General features: G+C 43.2%; 1 long non-coding RNA gene across 1 annotated transcript; it reads left to right on the top strand.

The window, feature by feature from the left end:
• The first annotated feature begins 356 nt into the window (after positions 1 to 356).
• Positions 357 to 2,450, top strand: LOC142181456 (uncharacterized). Its single transcript, XR_012710102.1, has 2 exons — positions 357 to 504; positions 2,132 to 2,450. It is a non-coding gene; the product is annotated as an uncharacterized LOC142181456 (long non-coding RNA).
• The last annotated feature ends 8,874 nt before the right edge of the window (positions 2,451 to 11,324 follow it).

Raw genomic sequence — 11,324 nt, 5'->3', positions numbered from 1 at the left:
CGTATAAATAACCATTTTCTCCAATTGGATTTGGCAATAGTCACACAATATCTTTTCTTTTCCTTGTACAAAAATAGCCCCATACTATATTTGCTAAACCTCCTCTGTTCTATTCCTTTTGATTTCTTGCAGTTATTGTTAATGTAATGAGCCCTTCGCACTCGATTTCTCTTCCTTAAATATTTCTTTCGCACCGTCTCGTCTTCCTCTTTTAAGTTAGAAGAGAATGGTTCCTGCAAACCTTGAAACATCTTCTTCAACTATATCTTATCTTCTGTTTCTGTGATTGGCCATCAAGTGCAAGAGACTTAAAATGCTTTCTCAAGATTAGCGGCTGATAGAACAAACCAGGGTTTAGGGTATAATAATACTTTAATAAGACTCAATATAGAGGAGGTCAATGCTCTAATAAGACTGCGTACAGAAGTCACCAGAGATGTTTTGCAATTGCAATCATGTCAGAATGCACTAGTAATCGGAATTTTGTCAAGAAAATCAATTCAGGTATGTTAAGACTATCCCTTCTTTCCTTTTGGCATGATCCATACGATATAAATGAAACGAGAAAATAACATTAAGTTTCAACGACTAGACTATTCTCTGTAGTCTGATATTGCCATGAAAATTCTTTATGGTGGCTTTACTTGTAACGATAGGAAATGAAAATCATGAAAATATTTTTCTTGTAATTTTTCGAACTTTCACAGGTACATTAAGAAAGGAGTTTTAATTAAATTAAGAGGAGGGATATGACCTCGAAAGTGCAATATGCTATAGTTAAGATCAACTTAAATTATAACAAAAGATTTAGTACAAATTTGCTAAAGTATAATGACTTATAAGAGAAACTATAGTAACAATATTTAAACTGGTATAGTTCCTTATGAAGAAATATAAACGGTGAATGCTAAAATTAAAGGTACAATTTGACCCATTTAAGGGTTATTTTGTCCTCCAAAGTCATATGGTGGCCACTTGACACAGATGTGATGAAACGAAAATAGATATTTAGAATGAATTGACCGCCAACCAAACATCATTTGTGTGTTAGCTTAAGTCGCAAGTCAAGTTGTGTTAATCAAGTGACATGCGGAGAAATTGAAAGTTTCCGCCTTTCCAAGTCCAGCTAGTATCATGCATGCCTAAAATCACTCGCGGGTGTAGAGTATAATTACTGGGTTTATCTGAACCAACGTTATTGACACAAAGTATAGATGTATGCATAAAAATCACTACAATTCCAACAAATATTAGATTTGGATTTTGAACTCATATTTTCAAAAGTTTAAAGGTTCTAGTGGTAAAGAACATAAAAGTTAAAACCTATCAAATAAAAATCATGAAACTGCATCTTTAACCATTGAAGTAACTAGTTTCGCCAAAAATGACTCTATTCATAGAAGTATTAGAGGTGCCTATATTCTTGAATTCCCATGTGCCCGATTATTTTATCATATGTTCATGTGTCTCAGAAAAATACGTAAGTTGAAAAAGTTTACTTCATGATATTACTCAAAGGCATAATGACCTTATGACATTCCGAGAGATTTTATAACGTACTTCTCATGCATTGCATTCATTTACATGTGCATTTACCCATGACTCAGACGACGTTATATACGTATATATATATGTATATATATGTATATGGGATATGGAAAAAGGTTACGGCGTTATATACGCACCACCACCTGATCAGCTGGTATACGATGATGATGTTGCCCACAGTGGCTGAAATATGACTCAAACGGCGTTATATACGCGTGTGTATATATATATATATATATATATATATATATATATATATATATATGGAATATAGAAAAAGGTTACGATGTTATATACGCATCACCACCTGATCAGCTGGTATTACGTTGATGATTTGCCCACAGTGGCCAAGATGGTATGATGGGATGCCCTCAGAGGCTTGATGATGGGATGAACACATGTACCTATGCACAACATGACATTCATACGCATATGCATGACATTATAAATATTTCATGATTTACATAACTATCCAGACTTACAGGTTGAGCCCTTTACTACATGTTTCTTCCATGTTCTTTACATACTGATTTACATATCTTACATACTCAGTACATTATTCGTACTGACGTCTTTTTGGTAGGGCCGCTGCATTCATGCCTGCTGGTATAGATAATCAGTTTGATGAGCCTTCATCGTAGACGAGATTGGCATTCAGCAAAGGATCGGTAAGACTTCATCTCATTCGGAGTGCAGCTGAGTCTATGAGTCATCGTGTCAGAATTTTACTACTGATTTATGGGTAGGTCGGTACCCTTTCCCATTTTATGTCAAATAATCTTAGAGACTTTGTAGACATAGCTTTATTATGTACAGTATGTCAGAGGCCTTGACGGCCCACATGTATTCATGTTTTATGAACAAAGGTTCATTGATATAACATTTGCCCACTTACAATTTTACATTACTAGTTGTGGCGATGCTGGCCCATGATAGTTATAAAAAGGAATGAATGAGTTACAGAGTAGTTCGCTCGGGCCACTACGGTCCGGGTGGCAGCCATGCCTCCCCAGGTTCGGGGTGTGACACCCTCGATTAAAAATGTTCTGCCCAACAATTATCGCTTCTGCGGCCAAAATGTCGCTTCTGCGAAAAATTGCTCGTACATGACAGCTCAATAAAATCCTGATCATTTCCTTGTGCGTACCATGGCACGTTTCTGCGGGGTCGCACATGTGCAAAAGGCCTTGCAGATGCGCCTCCGCTTCTATGCTAAAACTTTTACAGATGCGGACCTCCAGCTTCCCAAACAAAATCCCGCTTCTGCGACCTCACATCCGCTTCTGCAGACCAAACCTCATATGCAATCACACCAGACCAAAACTGCCATCCAACTTCAAAATATTTTGAAACTCATTTAAAACGCAACAGATCCCCCTCCTCTCCGGAACCCTGCCCAATCGCACCAACAAGCTCTAATACCTTCCCCAAACCTATCCAATGGATCAAAACACTCAAATTAATATTAAAACCACGAATCGTCGGTCAAGATCAATCTTTTAAGTTCATAAATTTCGAACTTCAAACTAAATGTACGACTCAAGCCCAAACAATCCGGAAATGAACCGAAACTTTGTAGACAAGTCCCAAATGATATAATGAACCTATTCCAATTTCCGAAACAACAATCTAAACAAGGTAGCCTCAAAGTCAACTCTCGATCAAACCTATGAATTTTTCAAACTTTCTTTCAACTCTCAACAATTAGATCAAAATCAACCTAAGAACCTCCGAGTCCAAAACCTTGACATATGCTTAAATCCAAAATTATCGTGCGAACCTATTGGGAGCTTCAAATTACCAATCCTAGTTCGTTTACACAAAAGTCAAACCTTGGTCAACTCTTGCAACTTAAGCTTCCAATCATAAAACTAAGTTTCCTAAATCATTCCAAACCCTTCCCCAAGCCAAACCAACCATCCCCGTAAATCACAAAAATAACAAATACATATACGGGGAGAATCAAATAGGGAAACAGGGTCAAATACCAAAATGACCGGTCGGATCGTTACATTCTCCCCCTCTTAAACAAACGTTCGTCCTCGAACGAGTTTAGAATAATACATGGGATATAAAAAAGGTGAATATATCTTCTTCGCATATCATACTCGGTCTCCCAAGTCGTCCCCTCGACTGGTTGACCTCTCAACTGAACCTTCACTAATGCAATATTCTTTGACCTCAGCTTTCGAACCTGCCTATTCAAAATGGCCATCGGCTCCTCATTATAAGTCAAATCCTTGTCCAACTGCACCAAGCTGAAATCCAACACATATGACGGATCCTCATAGTATTTCTGAAGCATGGAAATATGAAACACCGGATGCACTCCCGACAAGTTAGGTGGAAAAGCAAGTCTGTAGGCCACCTTACCAACTCTCTTCAATGCATTGGAAGGAGCAATATATTGGGGGGTCAAATTTTCCCGCTTCCCAAACCTCATCACGCCCTTCATAAGCAAAACCCGAAGAAGAACCTTCTCACCCTCCATGAAAGATGCATCCCAAACCTTCCTATTATCATAACTCTTCTGCCTTGATTCTGTTATACGAATCCGCTCCTGAATTAACTTCACCTTCTCCAAAGTATCACGAACCAAATCTATGCCCAATAACATGGCCTAGCTTCGCCATGCTCAAACCAACCAACAGGAGAACGATCGTCTCACATATAATGCCTCATACGGATCCATCTAGATGGTCGACTGGTGGTTATTGTTGTATGAAAACTCCAATAATGGAAGAAATTGATGCCATCGGTCTCCAAAATCTAAGACACAGACTCTCAACATATCCTCCAAATCTGAATGGTCCGCTCTAATGCGGTGCCCAACTAGACCTGTGTACCCAACTTACACTGAATCGTTCTCCAAAAATGCAATGTAAACTGAGTGCCACTACGTGAGATGATAGAAACAGGCACACCATGCAAGAAAACAATCTCCCGGATGTAGATCTTAGCCAACTACTCCAAAGTGTAGGAAGTCATGACTATAATGAAATGTGCAGACTTGGTTAGTCTGTCCACAATGAACCAAACTGTGTCAAATCTCCTCAATGTCCGTGGAAAACCTACCACAAAGTTTATGTGATGCTTTCACTCACTCGGGTATGTCCATCTTTTGAAGCAACGACTAGATCTCTGATGCTTATACTTGACCTGTTGAGAATTTAGACACTAAGCAACATACCCAATGATGTCTTTATTCATCCTCCGCCACCACTAATGCTGCTTCAAATCGCGGTATATCTTTCCAGCACCCAAATGAATAGAACACCGCGAACTATAAGCCTCCTCAGGAATCAACTCTCTCAACCTATCTCACATTGGGAACACAAATCTAGCCATGAAGCCGCAATATACCATCATCACCAATAGTCACCTCCTTAGCACCACCTCGATGCACTGTGTCCTTAAGGACATGCAAATAGGGATCATTATACTAACGAGCCTTAATGCTCTCAAACAAAGATGATTAAGATACAACACAAGCAAAGACTCTTCTATGATCTGAAATATCCAATCTCGCGAATTGATTGGCTAAAGCCAGAACATACATAGCCAAAGGCTTCCTAGCTAGAATAAATGCTAGACCCCATACTCTCCACCTTTCTACTCTAGGAGTCAGCTACCATATTGGCCTTTCTCGGATGACAAAGAATAGTGATATCATAATCTTTCAATAGCTCCAACCATCTCTGCTGCTTCAAATTCAATTCTTTCTACTTAAACAAATGTTGAGACTCTAATGATTCGTATACACCTTACAAGACACACCATATAAGTAATTCCTCCAAATCATTAGCGCATACAATAGCTGCTAACTCCAAATCATGTGCTGGATAGTTCCTCTCATGAGGCTTCAACTGGCACGATGCATAGGCAATCACCCTAAAATCATGCATCAACACACACCTAATGCCAACCCACGAAGCATCATAATATACCATATATGCTCTAAATTCCGAAGGAAAAACCAACGCTGGAGCTGTAGTCAAGGCTGTGTTGAGCTTCTAAAAGCTCCCCTCATACTCATCTAACCACCTGAATGGAGTGCCCTTCTGAGTCAACTTAGTTAATGGGTTTGTAATAGATGAAAATCCCCCTGGGAAGCTACGTAGTAACTAACCAAACCCAAAAAGCTCCCGATCTTTATAGTGATAGAAGGTTTGGGCCAACTCTGAACTGCCTCAATCTTATTCGAGACCACCTTGATCCTATCAGTAGATACCATATGACCCAAGAATGCCATCGAGTCTAACCAAAACTCACACTTGGAGAACTTAATATACAACTTCTTCTCAAATGCCGCTCATGCACTTCCCTACTATGGGAGTACACCAATATATCATCAATGAACATAATGACAAAAGAATCAAAATAGGGCTGGAACACACTATTCATCAAATGCATGAAGGCTTGTGGGGCATTAGTCAAATCGGACATCACCAAGAACTCATAATGCCTATAACGAGTCAGGAAAGCAATCCTAGGAATGTTCGAATCCTTGATCTTCAACTAGCGATGCCCTGATCTCAAGTAAATCTTTGAGAACAACCTGTCACCTTGAAGCTAATCGGATAATCAACAATACACGATAGTGGGTACTTATTCTTAAAGGTCACCTTGTTCAACTTGCCGATAGTCAATACACATTCTCACAGACCCATCCTTCTCTTAAGAAACAACATTGGTGCACCCCAAGGTGACACACTAGGCCTAATGAACTCCTTATCCAGAAACTCTTATAACAACTCTTCCTTCAACTTAGCTAGAGCCATGTGATACGGTGGAATAGGAATAGGCTGAGTGTCCGGTGCCAAATCAATACCAAAATCAATATCCCTATTGTACGGCATGCTCGGTAGGTCTATAGAAAACACATTAAGAAACTCCCTCACTACTAGAATCAAATCAACAGTAGGAGTACCAGTACTAACACCTTTAACAAAGGATAAATATGCCAAACATCCCTTCTCAATCATCCATTGAGCCTTCAAGAATGAGATCACTCTGCTAGGAGTGCAACTAAGAGAACCCTTCCACTCTAACCTTGGTAACCCCGACATTGCCAACATTACATTCTTAGCGTGACAATAATGAATAAAATGGTACGGAAATAACCAATACACACCCAAGATCACATCAAAGTTCACCATATCTAATAATAAGAAGTTTGTCCTCGTCTTAAAACCACAAATAGTGACAACACATGATAGATAAACTCGATCCACTACAATAAAATCTCAACAGATGTGGACACATGCACAGGAGCATCAAGAGAACAACAAGGCATATCCAGAAAAGAAGCAAAGCATGATGGCACATATGGATAAGTAGAACAAGATCAAACAATACTGAAGCATCAATGTGGCACACAGAAACAATACATGTAATCACTACATCAGAAGCAATAGCCTTGGTCCTCCCTAGGAACGCATAACATCATTTCTGTGACGCAACGCCTTCCTGATGTTCTTTGGAAGGGCAATGTAAGGCTAAGCAACCGATGTCAGTGCGGTTGCTGTCCGCCAATGAGGTCCTCGCCGCACGCTAGACTAGATTGTCAGTGCCGTGCGGGAAAACCAATGTCGTGAGCAATTGCGGAAGCTGAGAGAGAATTGGGTTTTGAATGATGATGATGATTTTATTGATGAATGAAAATGCTGATTACAATGATGCGGTGTCGAGGGGAGAGACACCAGAAAATGCTGATTGAAATGTTTGATTGTTTGGTCCCCCTTAATAATACTTAAAAAAAATAAACCAACATTACAAGACTAGCCCTAATAAAGCTGTAGAAGCACACTGAAATGAAAATGATGAAAACTAGCCTATGATTACAATGAAAAGGACTTAGATTATTACAAGGTAAAACTAAGTCCGATGACAGCATCTTTTTCTTGCGGGTCAGGGTTTGCACGCGCGTTGCTGTGGGCGCGCGCGACACTTGATGTGCTGGCCTGAGGCTGGGCGCTGGTGCTAGGCATCAGGGTCTGTGCGTGAGGCGCTGTTGGAATGGGCCTGTAGCTGGGCGCTGGCGAGGCATCAGGATCTGCGCGCGCGGCATTGTCAGGGCGCGCGGCGCTGTTGTCATTGGCCAGCCCTTGGGCGCTGGCGAGAGGCATCGGTGGGGCGACAGAGGCACATGCGCACAGCCAAGACCACGGGGCCGACCATGGCGCTAGTCATTGTGAGGCTTGCTAGGCCGCCATGGGGCGCGGCCAAGGGGTCATGGGGCATGTCTGGAAGCAGCCCATGACATTCTCCCCCACCTGAGTTGGCGCCGTCCTCGGAGCCTTATGATGATGATGATGATGATGATGATGGTTGTTGGATGGGAGGTCTGCGCCCCTCTGTTCTGTGAGCTTGCTGTTGTAGCGAAGCAATGATTTCATGCGGCTGACATGGAAGACTGGATGGATCTTCCACCAGGATGGAGTTTTGACCTGGTATGTGGACTCCCCAATGCGTTTTTCAATGGACAGGGGCCCGATGTATTTTTGTTACAGGCGAGGGTCTTGGGTCCTTTCTGCAAACAAGTACCGCTTTGGGATGCATAGCATTACTTTGTCCCCTGGTTGATGTTGGGCAAAGCAAAGCTTTTGTTCGGTGAACCTTTTTGCCCGCTCTTGGGCCTTGATGAGATAGCTCCGCACTATCTCCATGTTGCGCTCCCATTCGCTCGAGAAGTTGGCAGCTCGAGGAGATTTCGGCATGGTTGAGGCATTCACCGTTTGCGGGAGAAGCGGTTGCTGTCCGGTAATAATTTCAAAAGGGCTTTTGTTTGTATGATGGCTCTTTTGAGAATTGAAATACAGTTGAGCAGCATCCAGGAGCTTCACCCAATGCTTCTGTGATACGGTTGCGAAGTTGCGGAGAATATTCCTCCAGCATGTCATCGAACCGGTCTGTCTGGCCATCCGATGGTGGATGGATGGATGTGTTGTGACTCAATGTTGACCCAAAGCACCTGAAGAGATGGGTCCAAAAGTTGCTAGTGAAGCGTGAGTCGCGCCTACTAACAATGTTTTTGGGCAGGCCCCAATGTTTGACAATGTGCGAGAAGAAGAGTCGAGCTGTATCTTCTGCTGAGATGTTTTGCGGGGCTGCTATGAAAGTTGCATAGTCTGAGAACTGATCTATGACAACCATGATGGATGCAAGATTGCCGACTTGGGGCAATCCCGTGATGAATCTGAGGGAAACACTTTCCCATGGTCTCTGAGGGACATGTAATGGCTGCGAGGGTCCCGTCTGTGATGAGTGATCCGAGTTGTCCTTGTGGCATGGCTGACAAGTCTTCACACGATGAGGAGCGTCACCAGTCTTTTGAGGCCGATGACATGATGGCTGATTATTGTTGCGAAGGGTAGTCGGAACCAGGGGTTCATGTCTATCAACTACCTTCTCCAACTGCATGACCGAGATGTTTTCAGCGGCCATCTTTATGGGAAAACATGGTATGGTGCAGGGCTTGGCCCCTTTTTCTCCCATCATCAGGAGCATGTTGGCATATGGTACCGGTATGGTGTTGGTTTGCCTCATGAACTCCAAACCCACTATGATGTCGAAGTCATCTATGATTGCGATGCGCAGGTCGATGCTTCCTTTGTATGGGCCAAGTTTCACTGGGACATTTGTAGCTGTTCCACCCAATGTCTGAGGTGGTGAGTTGATGGCCTTAACGCGGCCTTTGCTATTTTGCACAACAAGACCTAGGCGCCCTACTTGCATTGACGACAAGTAGTTGTGGGTGGCACCCGTGTCTATCAAGGCGTGAAGGGGCTTTCCGTTCACTTTCAATTCGACGAACATTAGGGTCCTCGCTTGTTTAGGAGGTCTCTCGTCCATCTTTTCTTTCCCTTTCTTGGTGATCGGGACTGATGTTTTCTTAGGAGGACATGCACTGGTCCCCGCTAAGGCATGTGGGATAGAGCTAACAATTGCATTGAAGGCACCTACCTGGTCGTCGTCTAATATGTCTGATGTGTCTAACTCATCCTTGACCGTCTGATAAGCATTGACCTTGATGTTTGGGCATTCATTGTTCCAATGTACCCCACCGCAATGACGACATTCTGAAGGAGGCTTTCTCCCTTGATTGTTGTTGATGGATGCAGCACTGTTGCTGTTGGAGGGAGGAGTCTTAGTTTTGGATGCACTCCAATCTCCCCCACTTTTGCTTGGGCCACCATTGCTGGGATGGTGCCCGTTGGATCCCACTCGGACAGACGGCTGGGGCCTGTCGTTCTGAGTTCCCAAATGATAATCGCCAAGGCATTCTGCAGCTTGAATGGCCTTGGGTAGGGTGTCTACCCGTTGTCGCTGTAGTTCCATACGGGCATGAGGTTTCAAACCTTCTAAGAATGCGAAGAGTTTGTCTTTGTCCCCCATGTTGCGTATGTTTAGCATGAGTGCGGAGAATTCGCGCACGTACTCGCGCACTGATCTGGTGTGGCGGAGTTCTCGTAGCTTTCTCCTTGCATTGTATTCCACATTTTCGGGAAAGAATTGCAGGCGTATGGCTACCTTCAATTCGTCCCATGTCTGAAGAGTATCTTCCCCGGCCTTGATGGCTTCGTATTTTACTCGCCACCAAAGTTTGGCATCGCCCTGAAGATACATGGCAACAATCACTACCTTTTTGGATTCCTCCAAATGGCCCACGGCATCGAAGTATTGTTCGATGTCCAAGATGAAGTTTTCCACTTCTTTAGCATCCCGGGATACGTCGTATGGCTTTGGCTCTGGTATCTTAAGCTTTTGTGGAATGGGGGTGAGGTTTGCTGCACCCCTGATGTGATGGTCGCCTTCTCGAAGTAGGCTCTGTAAGGCAGCATTGACAACGTTGAGCTTGTCTGTCAAGTCGTTTATGGTTTGCTGCATGGCAGTTAGTCTGTCTGCCTCATGTTGCTGATGGGCTAAATCGTCGGCACGCTCCTGTTGGAGGTCCTCAAATTTGCCATGAATATTGGCAGTTTCAATGGCTGCCATTTGTCGGTCATCCTCAGAGTCACGACTGATGTTTGCAATGTCATTTTCCGCCTGCCGCATTCTGCGGTCCAGGTCGTCCAACCTTTGCACTAGGTTGTTGTTTTGATCAGGCACCATATCCACGATGGGTCGTAATCGGTCAACCGTCTCTTCTAGGGATGCTAGACGCTCCCCATGATTCACCATGGTCAGAAATGGTGATGATGGCAAATGTGTTCCCTCGTCCGATGTCGAGCCTAGGCTATGATACCAACTGTTACGCAACGCCTTCCTGATGTTCTTTGGAAGGGCAACGTAAGGCTAAGAAACCGATGTCAGTGCGGTTGCTGTCCGCCAATGAGGTCCTCGCCGCACGCTAGACTAGATTGTCAGTGCCGTGCGGGAAAACCAATGTCGTGAGCAATTGCGGAAGCTGAGAGAGAATTGGGTTTTGAATGATGATGATGATTTTATTGATGAATGAAAATGCTGATTACAATGATGCGGTGTCGAGGGGAGAGACACCAGAAAATGCTGATTGAAATGTTTGATTGTTTGGTCCCCCTTAATAATGCTTAAAAAAATAAACCAACATTACAAGACTAGCCCTAATAAAGCTGTAGAAGCACACTGAAATGAAAATGATGAAAACTAGCCTATGATTACAATGAAAAGGACTTAGGTTATTACAAGGTAAAACTAAGTCCGATGGCAGCATCTTTGTCTTGCGGGTCAGGGTCTACACGCACGTTGCTGTGGGCGCGCGCGACACTTGATGTGTTGGCCTGAGGCTGGGCGCT

The sequence above is a fragment of the Nicotiana tabacum genome, chromosome 6 (assembly GCF_000715075.1).
Source record: "Nicotiana tabacum cultivar K326 chromosome 6, ASM71507v2, whole genome shotgun sequence".
In the NCBI taxonomy this organism is placed as follows: domain Eukaryota; kingdom Viridiplantae; phylum Streptophyta; class Magnoliopsida; order Solanales; family Solanaceae; genus Nicotiana; species Nicotiana tabacum.
Note: the sequence above shows the minus strand (reverse complement) of the source record. Positions and strands in the feature narration are given on the sequence as shown.